The sequence below is a fragment of the Salvelinus alpinus genome, chromosome 8 (genome assembly GCF_045679555.1).
Source record: "Salvelinus alpinus chromosome 8, SLU_Salpinus.1, whole genome shotgun sequence".
Taxonomy (NCBI): Eukaryota; Metazoa; Chordata; class Actinopteri; order Salmoniformes; family Salmonidae; genus Salvelinus; species Salvelinus alpinus.
In genome coordinates this window covers 17000177-17019633 of record NC_092093.1, presented here as the reverse complement: position 1 = coordinate 17019633, position 19457 = coordinate 17000177, and positions in this window count along the sequence as shown.

Below are 19457 nucleotides of genomic sequence, written 5' to 3'. Positions count from 1 at the left end.
CTGATGGCCTTGAGATAGAATCTGTTTTTCAGTATCTCGGTCTCAGCTTTGATGCACCTGTACTGACCTCGCCTTCTGGATGATAACGGGGTGAACAGACAGTGGTTTGGGTGGTTGTTGTCCTTGATGATCTTTTTGGCCTTCCTGTGACATCGGGTGCTAAGCCAAATTTCTTCAGCCTCCTGACATTGTCTGTGTGGGTGGACCATTTCTCCCCCCCCCCCCCTTTTCTACCCAATTTTCGTGGTATCCAATTGCTAGTAATTACTATCTTGTCTCATCGCTACAACTCCCGTACGGGCTCGGGAGAGACGAAGGTCGAAAGCCATGTGTCCCCCGAAACACAACCCAACCAAGCCGCACTGCTTCTTAACACAGCGCGCCTCCAACCCGGAAGCCAGCCGCACCAATGTGTCGGAGGAAACACCGTGCACCTGGCTCCCTTGGTTAGCGCGCACTGCGCCCGGCTCGCCACAGGAGTCGCTGGTGCGCGATGAGACAAGGATATCCCTACCAGCCAAACCCTCCCTAACCCGGACGACGCTAGGCCAATTGTGCGTCGCCCCACGGACCTCCCGGTCGCAACCGGCTGCGACAGAGCCTGGGCGCGAACCCAGCCTCTGGGTGCCCAGCTGCGATGCGATGCAGTGCCCTAGACCACTGCGCCACCCGGGAGGCGGGTGGACCATTTCAGTTTGTCAGTGATGTGTACGCTCAAGAGAATTCTCTTGAGATAATACGGTCGGAATTTGATTGTGAGGTTTTCTAGGTTGGGTGAACAAAAGGACTTGAGTTCCTGTATGTTATCGCAATCACACCATGAGTTGTTAATCATTAAACATACACTTCTTCTTCCCGGCGAGATATTTATTCCTGTCTGCACGATGAACTGAGAACCTAACTGGCTGGACCGACTCCGACAGTATATCCTGAGAGAGCCATGTTTCTGTGAAACAGTATATTTTGGGCTCCCGTGTGCCACAGCGGTCTAAGGCACTGCATCTCAGTGCAAGAGGCATCACTACAGTCCCTGGTTCGAATCCAGGCTGTATCACATCCGGCGGTGATTGGGAGTCCCATAGGGCGGTGCACAATTGGCCCAGTGTTGTCTGAGTTGGGCCGGGGTAGGCCGTCATTGTAATTAATAATTTGTTCTTAACTGACTTGCCTAGTTAAATAAATGTTAAATAAAAATCAAAAGTAAAAAAAATGGTACAATTCATGATGTCTCTCTAGGAAGAAATCCTCGCCCTGAGCTTGTCACTTCATTATCCAGAGACTGAACATAAGCGAGTAATATACTCGGAAGCGGTGGGTGGTGTGTTCACCTCCTAAGTCGAACTAGAAGACCACTCCGAGTTACTCTACACCGCCGACAGTGTTTTGGGCCGGCCTCTGGAATCAGTTCAATTGCCCTGGGGGTGCGAACAAAGGATCCGCTTCAGGAAAGTCATATTCCTGGTCGTAATGCTGGTAGTGCTGGTGAGGTTCCGCCTCTATAGTTCTTCCCGGCTGTAACACAAAACATTTTCTGGGCTAATAATGTAAGAAATAATACATAAAAAAACGAAATATTGCAAAGTGTCCTAAGAGCTAGATGCTCGGCAGCCCTCTCTATCAGGAATTTCTCAGGAAAGTGCCTTCCCCAAACTGTTGCCACAAAGTTGGAAGCACAGAATCGTCTAGATTGTCATTGTATGCTGTAGCTTTTAGATTTCCCTTCACTGAAACTAAGAGCCCTAGCCCGAACCATGAAAAACAGCCCCAGACCATTATTCCTCCTCCACCAAACTTTACAGTTGGCACTATTACTAGGTAGCATCCTCCTGGCATTCACCAAACCCAGATTTGTCTGTCGGACTGCCAGATGGTGAAGTGTGATTCATCACTCCAGAGAACACGTTTCCACTGCTCCAGAGTCCAATGGCAGCGTGCTTAACACCACTCTAGCCAACGCTTGGCATTGCACATGGTGATCTCAGGAAGCTCCCAGCTGATGTTGCTTCCAGAGGCAGTTTGGAACTCGGTAGTAAGTGTTGCAACCAAGGACAGATGATTTTTAGCACTCGGCGGTCCTGTTCGGTGAGCTTGTGTGGCCTTCGACTTCGTGGCTGAGCCGTTGTTGCTCCTAGACGTTTCCACTTCACAATAACATCACTTACAGTTGACGGGGCAGCTCTAGCAGGGCAGAAATTTGACAAATTGACTTTTTGGAATGATGACGTCCTATGACTGTGCCACATTGAAAGTCACTGAGCTCTTCAGTAAGGCCATTCTACTGTCAATGTTTGTCTATGGAGATTGCATGGCTGTGTGCTCAATTTTATACATCTGTCAGCAACGAGTGTGGCTGAAATATCCGAATCCAATAATTTGAAGGGGTGTTCACATACACTATATAGTATAAACAAAAGTATCTATGTGGGGTTTCTAAACAACTGCTCGTAGTATTGAGAGCCTCTCTGGGGCTTAAAGGTGGGCATGGAGGGGGCCCTGGGGACCCTTTGAGGGCCCAGGCTGCCACTTCCTGCCGGATGTGATAATTAATTTACCTCTTGCTCTGGGCTTCCCACTGCTACTTATTTCCCCATCGTTCACAACCCACTTCAGGTTGATGGTTTCCTCTCTCTCTCTCTTTCCCTCCCACATGTGACACAAATAGATGCTGAGTCACAAATGGTACTAGGTGCCTCTAGAGAGAGAGGGGGAGGAGAGAGAGCGCTTTTGATTTCTACACAGTGTGGCGTTTGGTTCTTTCTGATATTTACTAACAGGAATGAAGACCCTCACCCCTATATTTTCCAGAAAGGATTTCTCCATTACTGGGTCCCATGTAACTCATTTGGTTGAACATGGGTGGAGGTGTCCGGCTAACCGGGTGTTCCCCTGTCCTGGAATGGGCACATTCCTCGTTTGACCCTGGCATTCATCCGACAACGTTTTTGGTGGCCTTCCATAGTTCCCGATGTCTCTGTATTCATCACCGCCTGCACTGTGTGTGCACAAAATAAGACTCCGTGGCAAGCTACGTCTGGCCTTCTTCAACCACTCCCTGTTCCTCACCGCCTCTGGTCCAATATATCACTGGACTTTGTTACTGGTCTCCCTCGTCAGATGGCAACACCACGATCCTGACGATGGTGAATAAGTTTTCTAAAGCCGCCCATTTTATTACCCTTCCCAAGATGCCCTCAGCCAAGGAGACGGCTCAGCTCATGGTGCAGCACGTCTTCCGGATCCATGGACTTCAAGTCTATGTATTTAGACAGCAGCCTCTAATGTGCTAGTGATGGCTATTTAACAGTCTGATTACCTTGAAATAGAAGCTGTTTTCAGTCTCTCGGTCTCAGCTTTGATGCAACTGTACTGATCTCGCCTTCTGGATGATAACGGCAGTGGTTCGGGTGGTTGTTGTCCTTGATGATCTTTTTGGCCTTCCTGTGACATCGGGTGCAAAGCCAAATCTCTTCAGCCTCCTGAGGTCTTGGTGTTGCAAGAGCCATGTTCAACACCCTTCCCTGCTCGGCCACTGGTCTCTAGCCCTTCGAGTGTTCCTTGGGATATCAGCCCCCGCTCATCCCTGAGCAAGAGGAACAAGTCAACATAACCTTTGCCCAGATGTGTGTCGGCCGCTGTCGCTGTACCTAGAAGAGAGCCCGGGCCACTCTTCTGAAGAGCACATCCAGGTATCGGAAACAGGTGGATCGCCACCTGACCCCTGCTCTCAGCTATTGGCTCGGACAGAGGGTTGGCTTTCCATTCAGGACCTGCCCCTCCGGGTGGAGTCCTTAAAAACTTTCTCCCCGTTTCATCTGCCCTTTTCCCATCTCTAAAATACTTAGCCCCTATGCTGTTCATGTTCTATTGCCCCACACCCTCTGTATACATCCCACTTTTCATTTGTCTACAGGATCGGTGTCCCGACCTCGGGACGGTTGAGTTAACGTAGCCTAATGTGATTAGCATGAGGTTGTAAGAAAGAAAACAAATTCCCAGGACACAGACATATCTGATAGGGGCAGAAAGCCTAAATTCTTATTATTCTAACTGCACTGTCCAATTTACAGTAGCTATTACAGTGAAAAAATACAACAACAAAGAAAAACTTTATTTAACCAGGTAGGCCAGTTGAGAACAAGTTCTCATTTACAACTGCGACCTGGCCAAGATAGAACAAAGCAGTGCGACACAAACAACAACACCGAGTTACACATGGAATAAACAAACGTACAGTCAATAACACAAAATAAAAAAGTCTATATACAGTGTGTGCAAATGGAGTAAGGAGGTAGGGCAATAAATAGGCCATAGTCGCGAAGTAATTACAATTCAGCAAATGAACACTGAAGTGATAGATGTGCAGATGATGATGTACAAGTAGAAATACTGGTGTGCAAAAGAGCTTAAAGTAAATAAAAACAATATGGGGATGAGGTAGGTAGATTGGATGAGCTATTTACAGATGGGCTGTGTACAGCTGCAGCGATCGGTAAGCTGCTCAGATAGCTGATGTTTAAAGTTAGTGAGGGAGATATAAGTCTCCACCTTCAGCGATTTTTACAATTCGTTCCAGTTATTGGCAGCAGAGAACTGGAAGGAAAGGCGGCCAAAGGAGGTGTTGGTTTTGGGGATGACCAGGGAGATATACCTGCTGGAGTGCGTGCTACGGGTGGGTGTTGTTATCGTGACCAGTGAGCCGAGATAAGGCGGAGCTTTACCTAGCAAAGACTTACAGATGACCTGGAGCCAGTGGGTCTGGCGACGAACATGTAGCGAGGGCCAGCCGACGAGAGCATACAGATCGCAGTGGTGGGTGGTATATGGGGCTTTGGTGACAAACAAATGGCACTGTGATAGACTGCATCCAGTTTGCTGAGTAGTGTTGGAGGCTATTTTGTAAATGACATCGCCGAAGTCAAGGATCGGTAGGATAGTCGGTTTCACGAGTGTATGTTTGGCGGCGTGAGTGAAGGAGGCTTTGTTGTGAAATTGGAAGCCGATTCTAGATTTCATTTTGGATTGGAGATGTTTAATATGAGTCTGGAAGGAGAGTTTACAGTCTAGCCAGACACCTAGGTATTTGTAGTTGTCCACATATTCTAAGTCAGAACCGTCCAGAGTAGTGATGCTAGACCGGCGGGCGGGTGCGGGCAGCGATCGGTTGAAAAACATGCATTTAGTTTTACTAGCATTTAAGAGCAGTTGGAGGCCGCGGAAGGAGTGTTGTATGGCATTGAAGCTCGTTTGAGGTTTGTTAACACAGTATCCAAAGAAGGGCCAGATGCATAAAGAATGGTGTCATCTGCGTAGAGGTGGATCAGGGAATCACCAGCAGCAAGAGCGACAACGTTGATATATACAGAGAAAAGACTCAGCCCAAGAATTGAACCCTGTGGCACCCCCATAGAGACTGCCAGAGGTCCGGACAACAGACCCTCTGATTAGACACACTGTACTCTATCTGAGAAGTAGTTGGTGAACCAGGCGAGGCAGTCATTTTAGAAACCAAGGCTGTTGAGTCTGCCGATGAGAATACGGTGATTGACAGAGTCGAATGCCTTGGCCAGGTTGATGAAGTATGCACAGTATTGTCTTTTATCGATGACAGGTATGATATCGTTTAGTACCTTGAGTGTGGCAGAGGTGCACTCGTGACCAACTTTGAAACTGGATTGCACAGCGGAGAAGGTACGGTGGGATTCGAAATGGTCAGTGATCTGTTTGTTAACTTGGCCTTCGAAGACTAGAAAGGCAGGGCAGGATGGATATAGGTCTGTAACAGTTTGGGTCTAGAGTGTCACGCCCTTTAAAGAGGGGGATGACCGCGGGAACTTTCCAAACTTTAGAGATCTCGGACGATACGAAAGTTTGAACAGACTGGGATTAGGGGTTGCAACAATGGCGGCTGTTAATTTATGCTATTGTTTGAGGAGAGTGCACAATTATGAACTTGAACACGTATGAATAAACCAATTAGGCACATTTGGGCAGTACTGATACAACATTTTGAATAGATATGCAATAGTTCATTGTATCAGTCTAAAACTTTGCATATACACTGCTGCCATGTAGTGGCCAAAGTCTAAATTGTGCCTCGGCTAGAATAATTCATTATGGTCTTTCTCTTGCATTTCAAAGATGATGGATTTTTTTTTTTTTAAACGCATGTTTTTTCTTTGTATTATCTTTTACCAAATCTAATGTGTTATATTCTCCTACATTAATTTCACATTTCCACAAATTTCAATGTGTTTCCTTTCAAATGGTATCAAGAATATGCACATCCTTGCTTCAGGTCTTGAGCTACAGGCAGTTAGATTTGTGTATGTCATTTTAGGCAAAAATTGAAAAGGGGCAGATCCTTAAAATAATTTATACCTCTGTCTCACAACCCTTTGTCTCCTGTTTCCAGGTTTGGATTACAACTCTTTGCCTGTCTTGACTTACCTTTTGCCCGCCCCTGTACTATAATAAACTCTGAGACTCGTACTATCCGCCTCTGGGTCTTAGCCTGAGCCTTGATACACCCCTCTTCATTGCAACTGGTAGTACAAGAAGAAGTGGCACTGAATTAAGTGACTGAAACTTTACCTGGGACTGAAATATGAGCAGGATATAACTTCACCTGGGACTGAAATATGAGCAGGATATAACTTTTTCTCCTCTGTCTTATCAAACACCTGACAATACCACACCTTTATCATCATCATCATCATCATCATCATCATCATCATCATCATCATCATCATCATCATCATCATCATCATCATCATCATCATCATCATCATCACAGAAGAATCCATAGTCAAGTTCCATCTCCTCTTCCCCTGGCTGACTTTTGTAGCGTAGATAGGAGGAAAGTTTTGGCTGGCAGAGCAGAAGAGTCGACATGTGCACTTCAGCCATCCTCACCATGTCGTTTGTGGGAATAACTGACTAGATCAATTTATGAAGCCACTGACATGATCTTGCTTCGACATAAATCATATCATCATGGCAGCGCTGTTGGGCCGCTAGGCTGGCAGCTTTATGGCACTGCTCCTAGTGTGTGTGTGTGTGTGTGTGTGTGTGTGTGTGTGTGTGTCTGCCTATGTGTCTGTCTGACTACATGTGCGAGAGAGAGTGTGTGTGTGTGTTCCTCCCCTGCCAATCAGTGAAGAGTGACAGGCCCCAGGGATCAGGCAGGATGAAACACCTTCACAGTAACGGCACCACAGATTTCAAAACGGAGGTGGTGAGGAGAATGTTAGGTAAGGGAACTATTATGTACTTTTCATGCCACCTATGTGTCAGAGGGAAATCTGTTTCATAACATTTTGGATACCGCTTTAACTACTACTGGAAACATTTTCATGGCTGTCATTTTCAACAAAATATGCCTCATAAGTTTAACGAAAAGCCAGAGAAAAGTTTGGAAAACTAAATATCGAAATAAATGAGAGATACTGACTCGAAACAATTCGTTTGAGACAAAACACCCTTAATCAAATCAAAATAAAATGTTATTTACCACATGCTTCATAAAGAACAGGTGTAGACTAACAGTGAACTGCTTACTGGCCCTTCCCAAAAAATGCAGATAGAAAATAAAGATAAATAATATAAACACTTAAACGATAACTTAGAAAAAGCAGCTAGATTTATAATTACCATGTCATTGTTCAGCCACGACTCGGAAAAACATAGGATACTACAGTTCTTCAGATCACATTGATACAATAGTCGTGAACGGAGCTCATCCAGTTTATTCTCCAGTGATTGCATGTTTGCCAATGGAAGAGAGGGTAGAGGTAATTTTTCCAAGACATAGTCTTGTCAGGTATCCCACATGTTGACCTCTATAGATTTGGGCCAGGCCCGTGATAATCAATGTGTCTTTTGTCTCCGACTCATTGAAGTCCTTGTCAAATATAGGTTAGTGATAGCTGTTCTGATGTCCAGAAGCTCTTTTCGGTCATAGGAAACAATGGCGGAAACATTATGCACAAAAAAAGTTACGATCAGCACCAAAGAAACACACAAAATAGCACAATTGGTCAGGAGCCCATTGAACAGCCTCTATTCTTTCCAACACCATTCAAAATATCAGAAAAACAGAGATACTGACTCAAAATAATTCCCTTGAGACAAAACACCATTGCCATAACATCTCTGTCCATTCATGGACATTCATGGACTTGAGGGAGGTCTGTCAAATGCTCAGTCTGCTTTGCTCAAATGTGGTTGGCCAGAGACCATGGCAAAGTCTCAGCTCACTCAACAAATAGCTGCAGATGACCCTATGCCTGTGAACTGATGGGGGCTTGGGCTAATAAACCTAAATGTACGATGTATGATTTAAAAAATTGACATCATTTACATTTGGGTTCAGGACTCGTGTCCTGAAATTCTGGTTCTCTTGGAAACATGGGTTATTCTACAATGTAGAAAATAGTAAAACATTTAGAAAAACCCTGGAATGAGGAGGTGTGCCCAAACTTTGTCTGGTACTGTATATATACTATTTTGATATTGATTACTGCACTGTTGGGTAGAGCTTTTAAAAAAAATGTTTTCGTTATTGTGAGTAGATCACCTTTAATATTGCTGATAGATTGTCGCTTCCATGAATACAATTGTCTGCATCATTTCCAATCCCCCATATATATTTTTTTGTTAATATACAGTTTCTATAAAATAAATATCTGTTTTTTAAAATATTTTTTCCTTTATTATCTTCCCCTAACCCTACCACCCCTCCGTAATTGGAGTAAACAAATGGACAACAACACTTCCACTTCTACTTCCAGCTTATACCTACTATATACATTTTACTGACAAAACATATTTTACAATAGTTATCTTTTGTTTGTTTTTAGTCCCATCCTTCAGATACCCTCAACCCCTCCCATCTATCTCTGAAGACCATTCTATTTGCCATATTTTAACTTTGCTGTTTCACAAAAGTTATGAACCTATATACATTTTGAGGACACAGTATATTTTTACATTAGTTATCTTTGTCATGGCTGTTGAAGGAGGAGGACCAAGGTGCAGCGTACATTTTCTTTTATTAGATAAAAATGACGCAGAACAAAACAATAAACACTACAAACACAAACAGTGAAGCTCAAAGGCTATGTGCCCTAAACAAAGTCAACTTCCCACAAAGACAGGTGGGGGAAAAAGGCTACCTAAGTATGGTTCCCAATCAGAGACAACGATAGACAGCTGTCCCTGATTGAGAACCATACCTGGCCAAAACATAGCAATAGAAAATCATAGAAACACAAAACATAGAATGCCCACCCCAACTCACGCCCTGACCAAACCAAAATAGAGACATAAAAAGAATCTCTAAGGTCAGGGCGTGACAATCTTGTTATTTTTAGTCTGACTTTTCAGCTCCACTCAACCCCTCTCATTTATCTCTACCATCCAGTTTTGTTTTCTATTTGTCATATATTTTTCAACTGTGCTGTTTCACAAAAGTTCTGAACCATTCTATTCTCATAGTTTCTACAGATTGTAAATTAAAGATAAACATTTTTGCCAAGAGTATTATTATATATTTGATCGATTGACTATGACTTTTGAAATCACCCAGCAGTGCTATTTGCAGAGTTAGCTCCAGGTAAATGTTACAATTCTTCAGCCATTACTGAACCTGCGACCAAAAACAAGCTACATACCAAAACAAATTATATAATTATTGTGTTTCTTCGCAGCAAAATCTGCAGAGCTGGGATGGTTGTATCCCCCATATATACAGTATATAACATTCTATTGGTTGCAAAAGAATTTGGTATCATAATTTAAATTGAAAAATGTTTTTTGTTTATCACTTCATAAACCATGTGCCATGGAATCCGTACATCGAAAATCTTGTCATTTTCCCCCAAATATTATATATGAGTTTAACCATAATATTTGTACAAATATTTGTTCTGTTTTTCTCTGGTGGATTAAACTGAATTTGCAACCAAATTCAGTTTAGAGATATTTTGGAGATGATTACATTTTCTAATAACCGAAAGTGAGAGGTTTGAGTTTGAGTTGATTTTATTTGTACAGGGACAGTGCACATTAATCAACGTTTCAGTAAAAGTGACGGTTTTAGCCAGCCGGCTAATTTTCAACCGCAGTCCCTGGGCAGGTTATTAAAAACAATTACAATATAGACAATCATTGTGCAGTGAGCACATGCAGAGCAACATAGGACAAGCAAGACATAGCATACAGACAGAGCAACATAGGACAAGCAAGACGTAGCATACAGACAGAGCAACATAGAACAAAAAGCAGCAAGACAAAATTCATAAAAGCAACAAAGTGTTTCCACACCTCACAAGCTACAGACAACAGACATCATGGAAAGCGGCAATACACAGCTAGGGATTATGATCACAAATCTGATTGAACAGATTGTAATCTGATCACAAATCAGATTGTAATCTGAATAAAGGGATAAAGGCAATTCTTGAACATGGGGTGAGACATTCTTACTAATCTGCTAGAGTACCAGTTAGAATTTATGTTAACATTTTGTATGACTGAATCCTTTAGTAATAGGTCTAATGCATTAATATTTAATAATTTATACCCTCCAAATTCATATCCATTATATAAATAGGCCTGTTTAATTTTGTTTGGTCTGCCTTTCCAAATAAAATTGAATAATTTTGGATAATATAATTCAAAAAACAAGTCGCTAGGTGTAGGCAAGGCCATACGTGTCACGCCCTGACCTTAGTATTCTTTGTTTTCTTTATTATTTTGGTTAGGTCAGGGTGTGATGAGGGTGGTATGTCTAGTGGTATGTCTATGTCTAGGTGTGTGTGTCTAGTCTAGACATATGTAGGTCTATGGTGGCCTGGATTGGTTCCCAATCAGAGGCAGCTGTTTATTGTTGTCTCTGATTGGGGATCCTATTTAGGTTGCCATTTTCCAGTTTGGTTTGTGGGTTATTGTCTATGTGATGTTGCATGTTTGCACTCAGTGTTATAGCGGTCACGTTCGTTTTGTTATTTTGTATTGTTTGTGTTCTTCATTATTAAAAGGAAGAATGTATTCTAATCACGCTGCGCCTTGGTCTCCTCACTACGACGTACGTGACAATAAGCAAATAGGTAAACAGGGATATTACTAAAGAGTTAATCAATGGGATGTTTTCCGCAAATAGACAGGTATTTTCCTTTCCATAGTAGCAATATCTTATCTATTTTTGCTAACTTTCTTTTCAAATGTATTGTAATGAGATAATTTCCTTGTTTCAGGATAGGAATACCGAGTATGTCCACTTCACCATCAGACCATTTTATTGGGAAACTACACTGTAATGTAAAAGTTATATTTTGGGGTGATCTAATATGTAATACTTATATGTAATATGTAAAAATATCTAGATCCTCTATGAGGCTGTGGAGGGATCCAAATTGTGGATTTAAAATAAAATATGAATCATCAGCGTACAATGTAACCTTCATTTTTAAGCCCTGGATTTCTAGCCGCTTGATATTATTGTTAGATGGGATTTTAATGGCTAACATTTTGATGGCCATAATAAATAGATATGCTGATAGTGGACAACCTTGTTTTAATCCTCTTGACAGTTTATTACTTCCTGAGAAGTAGCCATTATTTACTATTTTACACCTAGGGTTACTATACCGAACTTTAACCCATTGTATAAGAGATTCACCAAAACTGAAATATTATGGGCATTTATATATAAATTCCAGTCGTACATTATCAAAAGCCTTTTCAAAGTCAGCTAGGAATACCAGACCTGGTTTCCCAGATTTTTCATAATGTTCTATTATTTTCAGTACTTGTCTTATATTATCACAAATGTATTTTCCAAGTAAAAAACCTGTCTGATTAGGATGAATGATACCCAACAATACCTTTTCAATCATATGCGCTATGCATTTTGCTAGACTTTTTGCATCATAACACTGTAGGGGGGCTACAATTCTTTCAATGGACTGGATCTTCATATTTACCACTTGGGTCCTGTTTCAGTAATAATGAAATCAGACCTTCTTGTTGAGCATTTGATAATCACATTTTTTTATAGGAGTGGTTAAAACATGCTAATAACTTGAACTTCATTTATTTTTTGAATGTCCTACATTTTTGGCAGAAAATCAACTAGAAAATGCAGGTCATGTTACGCAGGCGAGGTTGAAAAACAAATGACACTTCATGTACTGTTGATTGGGGAGCTGCATGGGGAGAGAGCATATTGCTTGTTCGTTGACAAAATGATACCTGACAGATTGCACTTGACTCACGTAAAAGCATACACGATAAAATACATGGCAAATTAATTAATGTGTGTGTGTGTGTGTGTGAGAGAGTGTGCATGTGAGCGTGCGTGTCTGACTGCAATACTTTTTTATGATGATGTTTAAACTGCACTGATGAATTCCTCTCCAGCAGGTTGTGCCCCAAATGGCACCCTATTCCCTATGTAGTACACTACTTTGAACAGGGTCTATAGGGCTCTGGTTTAAAAGTAGTGCACTATGTAGGGAATAGTGTACTATTTGGGATGCATCCCAGCAAATCATTTATCAAACAGACTGGGTGTAACACTAATCCATTCCAATGAGGAGGGGAAAAAATGCCTTTAATTAAAGGAAACAAGCAAACAAAACTAAGACCCACACACCAAATGATATTCAATCAGTCTGCAATCCTAACAGAGTGTGGATCAATTAAAGGATTTCAACAGCCTAATCATGTTATCCCGCCCGACAAGTTTTGAATTTTAAACAGCCTATACGTGACCAGACCGCAGGCAGACACAGAAACACACACACATACATAGTCACGCACACACACACACACGGTTTGGATGTCCTGCATGCCCAGCTTCCCCATTGCAAGCGCTTTTGAGCGATAATTGATTTTGCTCTGATTTGATTGGAGAGACTGGACAAGGAAGTCTCTAAGGAATACATGCGTCATCTTTCTGCCTGTCCAACACAACAGGGAGAGATGTCCCTTTTTGTGAAGGTGAAAACTGGTGACACCAAATTTGCATATCTCACATACTGAAGACAAACATAATGGATTTTTAAAAAATGTTGTTGAATTGAAAGGAAGACAGCTGGAGGTCTAAAGAGCAAATGTTTATAAAGCTATTATGTATTTTTCTCGAAATTAAAAGCATGAAGAAAACGATGGATACGGTTTTATCACAGGGAATGTGCAGGAGGCTAGTATAGGTGCTATCCCCTCTGGCTTCCTCCAAACAACACATAGTCAGTCATACCTTTCTTACTGTACAAGAAAAAGGTGTTAGACATTGGCAGTTTACAGTGACAAAATTGCATGTCTTCACCCTTTCGTCATATAGAAATTAACTGCACACTTTGGTAAATGTCAGCTAAATGGCTTCTAATTACTTTATGTGACCACACCCTGGTCACCCTGTAGCATCCCCACACATAACAGCCTCCCAAAGCCATCTGAGAGAGTGGGGGGTAGGGAGAGAGAGAGAGAGTGAGAGGGGAGAGAGAAGGAGAGGGAAGAGGAAGACAAAGAGGTAGGAGAGAGAAAGAAAGAGTAAGAGAAGAGAAAATAGAATGATAAAGAGATAGAAAGATAAAGAGATAGAATGACAAAGAGATAGAATGATAAAGAGCGAGGAAGAGACATGTGTGGTTCAAACACTGGCATCACCTTTGCCTGCCGTTCTGAATGAGGGAGTTCCATTAGAAGGCCCTTGATCTTTTACCGTGAGCTCTCCATGGAAACCCAACTGTGAGTTTAATGCTATGGTAATGATATTCAACTTACTTGCCCTTTGCGAAGCTCTGCAACCTTTCTGAATGCTATAATAGACGTGTGGTTTTTATCACACAGCACTCAAAGATGTTGAATGAATTCATCAAACCCGTCAACATCTCAATACCACCGTGGGGGAAACACGGCGGAAATCTCATAGACTACCAGGGGAAAAAAACACTTTTATTTATTTTCCTTTTTTTTCATATTAAAATACGGGTGAGTTTTTTTTGTTTAGAAGTAATAACTACGTAAATCTAGGCTATGTTGAATGGGCATAGATGGCGAACGGCAGTTAACCTACTCAATGGTGGGTGTGGGACGGATGTGCCAGGGCTTGCAAACTATCACACATTACAAAGGAAAACAGATAGTGCAGTACATTTGACCAGAGCCCTATGGCACTGGTCAAACATACTGCACTACAGTATTAAGGGAATAGTGTGCCATTTGTAACATAGCCTGTTATTAATGCTCTCATTTGCGCCTAACACAACTGCTCATTCATCCCCTCCCTGATGCCTGAACCTACCAAGGAGATACTGCAAACCATAACAATACTAATAGCCTAATCAAGAGCTAATTGTTCATTATCTTTATTACAAAGAACTGCTGTTTTCTCACCAGGTTGGCTTTCCATATCTAATTATCTGGCTAGACAACGTGAAATCCATAGATTAGGGCCTATTGCATTTATTTCAATTGACTGATTTCCTTATATGAACTGTAACTCAGTAAAATCTTAGAAATTGTTGCATTTATATTTGGTTATATTTTGTTCAGTATAAAGAAGTTATGATCAGCATAAAAAAAATAGCATTGGTCAGAAGCCCGTCAAATGGTTGCTATCCACTACAGGGCCGTTGTCAAAGACTCCAGCCACCGGACTATCTGCACTGACCCCCGTTTGCACTAACTCTTATGACTCATCAAATACAGTATGCTGCTGCTACTGCTTATTATCTATCCTGTTTGTCTAGTCACTTTACCCCCAACTATATGCACATGTCTACCTCAATGACCTCGTACCCCTGCCCATAGACTCAGTACTGGTACCCCGTGTATATGGCCAAGTTATCGTTACTCATTGTGTATTTATTCCTTGTGTTATTATCTTCCTATTATTTTTCTATTTTTCTCCCTGCATTGTTGTAAAGGGCCCGTAAGTATGCATGTCACTGTTAGTCTACACCTGCTGTTTAAGAAGCAGGTGCGGCAGGTTGAGAGTTCCTTTGCGTCCACATCATCAACAAACTAACATGGTCCAAGCACACCAAGACAGTCGTGAAGAGGGCACAACAAAACCTACTCCCCCTCAGGAGACTGAAAAGGCATGTGTCCTCAGATCCTCAAAAGGATCTACATCTGCACCATCAAGAGCATCCTGACTGGTTGCATCACTGCCTGGAATGGCAACTGCTCTGCCTCCGACCGCAAGGAACTACAGAGGGTAGTGTGTACGGCCCAGTACATCACTGGGGCCAAGCTTCCTGCCACCCAGGACCTCTATACCAGGCGGTGTAAGAGGAAGGCCCTAAAAATTGTCAAAGCCACCCTAGTCATAGACTGTTCTCTCTGCTACCGCACTGCAAGCAGTACCAGAGCACAAAGTCTAGGTCCAAGAGGCTTCCAAACAGCTTCTACCCCCAAGACATAAGACTCCTGAACATCTAATCAAATGGTTACCCAGACTATTTGCACTGCCCCCCCCCCCCCCTCCTTTATGCTGCTGCTACTTTCTGTTATTATCTATGCATAGTCACTTTAATAACTCTACCTACATGTACATTTTACCTCAATTACCTCAACTAACCGGTTCCTCCACACATTGATTCTGTACCGGTGCCCCCGGTATATAGCCTCGCTATTGTTATTTTACTGCTGCTCTTTAATTATTTGTTACTTTAATTTGTTACTTTTTGTTGGTATTTTTCTTAAAACTGCATTGTTGGTTAAGGGCTTGTAAGAAAGCATTTCACTGTAAGGTTTACACCTGTTGTATTCGGCGCATGTGACAGGGTGGCGCAGTGGTCTAGGGCACTGCATCGCAGTGCTAGCTGCGCCACCAGAGTCTCTGGGTTCGCGCCCAGGCTGGGCTGGGTTCGCGCCCAGGCTCTGTCGCAGCCGGCCGCAACCGGGAGATCCGTGGGGCGACGCACAATTGGCATAGCGTCGCCCGGGTTAGGGAGGGTTTGGCCGGTAGGGAGGGTTTGGCCGGTAGGGATATCCTTGTCTCAGTATGTTAAAAATGTAATAAAATGTATGCACTCTACTGTAAGTCGCTCTGGATAAGAGCGTCTGCTAAATGACTAAAATGTAAATGTAATGTGACAAATAAAATTTGATTTGATTTGACAAATATCATTTGATTTGATGTCACATTGTGTTAGTCCTGATGGACGAGTTTGTGTAAGTTGGCTGCCTCATTATTTCCATGATCGGTCTCTGACACCAGACTGCCAGACTGAACTCTGTGGTTCCATTTAGAAAGTTGACATTTTTTAAAAGTTTTTACTCTGATCAGAGAGAAACAGGTGTGTGTGTGTCACCTTGAGAGAGTGAGTGTGTGTTAGTCTTTCGCTCTTCGTTTATGTACACTTTCTAAAGGGTGGTCCTGTTGTCTCCACACAGCCTACTATATACGTGGGTGTAGTTCAACATTGTTCAGCATAAGGGATTGATGCAAATGTTTTTCTATCTGTGTGTGATAGAGAGGAGCTGGGCCAAACCTTTAATTACTCTGCTCTGTCTGTGGCCTTTAGAAGCTAACGGAGCTGAACTAGAGATGAATTAACCCCCACCACCCAGCATCTGATGCACACACACACACACAAACACGCAAGCACACACACAGAGACAGACACAAACACACACAGAGCGAGAGAGAGAGACAGCGAGAAAAACAAAAAGACACACACATGCAAAGAGCGGAAACGGGTTGGAGCAGAAAATAGCAGTCTTCAACAGCAAATGAGCCACAAGGTCAAAGTTTCATCTTCCGATTTTATTTCAACCTATATTTTATCAGGGGTTGGGACCAATTTCTCTTTTACAGATGAGCCCTGAAATACATAAATTACAGAAAATACACACATCAATATCAATACAAAATGCAAGCAGAACAAAAAACACGGTCATAAAAAACAAACACATTCATCAGTAATAACATCCTCAAACAGCTCTCTGAATTAGCCTAGAGAAACCAACACATCAAATTTAATTAAGAACATTTTGAAGTTTGTTCCACAAATAAGGTGCAAGAAAACTAAAAGCTGATTTACCTAACTCAGTAGAGACCAAAGAAATTTCCAAAGTTAACCATCCCTGAGTCCGGGTGTGGTTACTTGTATGTCTAAAGTTTAGTAAAGATGTTAGGTAAAGTGGGACTTTTTTATTCTCAGCTTACGCTTTAAAAAAACTGCTTTACAATTATCTAGATGCCCAGATATTTGTAAGCAGGGAAACAAACAATATGGACAGTTATTTTTTTATGTGCTCTAGACAACAACACATCCTTAGTTTTACCTGCATTCAATACTAATTTCAGGTCAATAAAGTTTTTCTATAATACAATGAAGGCAGACTATAGTTCAGATCGAACTTGGACAACCTTAGGGGCAATAGCATTTACAACAGTATATGCATACAAGTGCAGGTTACAATGTTTCACAGACAAGTCAATATTCTTAACAGTAAAAATCGACCGGTGCAGGACACCTTTCGTAATATCCAGGAAACCTGATTTAACACCATCAGTAGATACACATTGAGTTCTATCTGTCAAGTAATTTTCTAACCAGTTATATGCAGGCTGGTCTAAGCCAATTGAGGAAAGCATCTGAATATGCAGTGAGTGATCAACAGTATCGAAAGCCTTTGACAGGTCAATGAAGAGAGCAGCACAATGTTGTCTTTTAGCCATACAGTTAACCACAGGATTTATAACTAGGGATGCAGCAGAGATAGTGCTATGACCTGGTCTGAAACTCGACTGCTGTACATTTAGAATACATTTCAAAGATTGGAAAGATCTTAGCTTAGAATTAATCAAGGATTATTATATTTTAGCTAGGCAGAAAGTTGAGAAATAAAGCGGTAGTCATTTAGGTCACAAGGGTCACCACCACCTGAAGGGGGAGTACATGGGCCACCTTCCAAACTTGTGGATAGTACCAGATATAATCATCAGGTTAACAATATGAGTTAATGATTCAGTAATTTGGGGAGCAGAGAGCTGCAGCAAAAATGGATCAAGCACATCAGCTCCAGTGGATTTTTTATTACATCAATCTTAAGCAAGGCATCCAGCACATCACAGCTATTAAATTGTTGAAATTAAAACAAAGATTCACTAGAAATTGACGGATTAACCGTTGAGTAAGCTAGAGGCTGGAAGAGGGAAGAGGAGTTGAATGATTGACTAGGGTCAATTAAACCACCTTTTCTCTCAAATAAAAAGCCTGGCGAAATAAAAGCATCACTTGGTGGTTAAAAGCATCACTTATCCCATTCTTCTCAGTTATGATGCCAGAGTCAGACAGAACTTGCTTAGGCAGGGAAGAAGAGGAATTAGTACGCTTGTGTTTACTGTTTCCCAATATTTTGAAGGATCACCAGCAGAGTCAGAGAGAAAGCTTAAAAAGTAGCTTGGTTAAGCTTTATTAGTCGAGATAGTACATCTGTTTCTCTACAGGGTCAGTTGTATTTGTCCTAGACCTGACTTCTCATCTGATGAGCTTAGAAGAAAACCAAGGATTAGATCTTTCACTCTGAATTGTTTAAAAGGGGCGTGTTTATCTGCCAGAGGAATAAATATGGAAGATATATTTTCTAGAGCCAACTCAGGGTCAGGAATACAGGATTGACCTCTTTACCGCATCTATGCTGCTATGATACTAGGCTATGATACTGTGATGTAACTAGCTAAATACACAGTCTCTCCCTAACGAGTAATGTGAAAGGAAGATTTGCATAGCTAATGTTGCATCTGAAGACAGGTTTGATCCCTGCTAGCTAACGTTAGCTAGCTAGCTAGCTTATAATCAAGCAAACCTGACGACATATTTGATGCATGTTGGCAGCTATCTTTCAATAATGTTTACATTTGAACTGGCTAGCTACTGTCCTTGTTTGTTGTGATTCAATGGCAAAGACACACCCAAGAAAGACCCACATAAAACCATACCCCTAAGACAACTCTTGTTTTCTTTCTGTCATGGCCGCTAGCATTTCTTAACGAGCATTGATATAAAACGAGGCCAAATCAGGAAGTTCTGTTGACCTTTAACCTTTTACTGCAGTGGGATAAATCTGGGTCACACAGAGTGTTTCTTGGTAGTCTTAAACAAATATATTTTGAAACAAAAGTATACACATGGTTACGGGCTTAAAAAAAGAACACACCTGTTCCATGTCAGATAAAGAAGACTAAAATATAACAAAACCGTTTAACATAGAAACACCAGATTTTATGCAGCTTTTAAAAAATATGTTTATTAATTATGAAAAATATTCATAGAATTCCACCCATGAGGCCACTAGGTAATTTGACTGCAGGAAAGGGCTACCAGCCTTATGGCCAGGGGATAGAAGCTGTTTAGGAGTCTGTTGGACTGAACCTTATTGCACCGGTACCTTCTGCCAGATGGGAGCATGGGGAACAGTCCTTGTCTCGAGTGGCT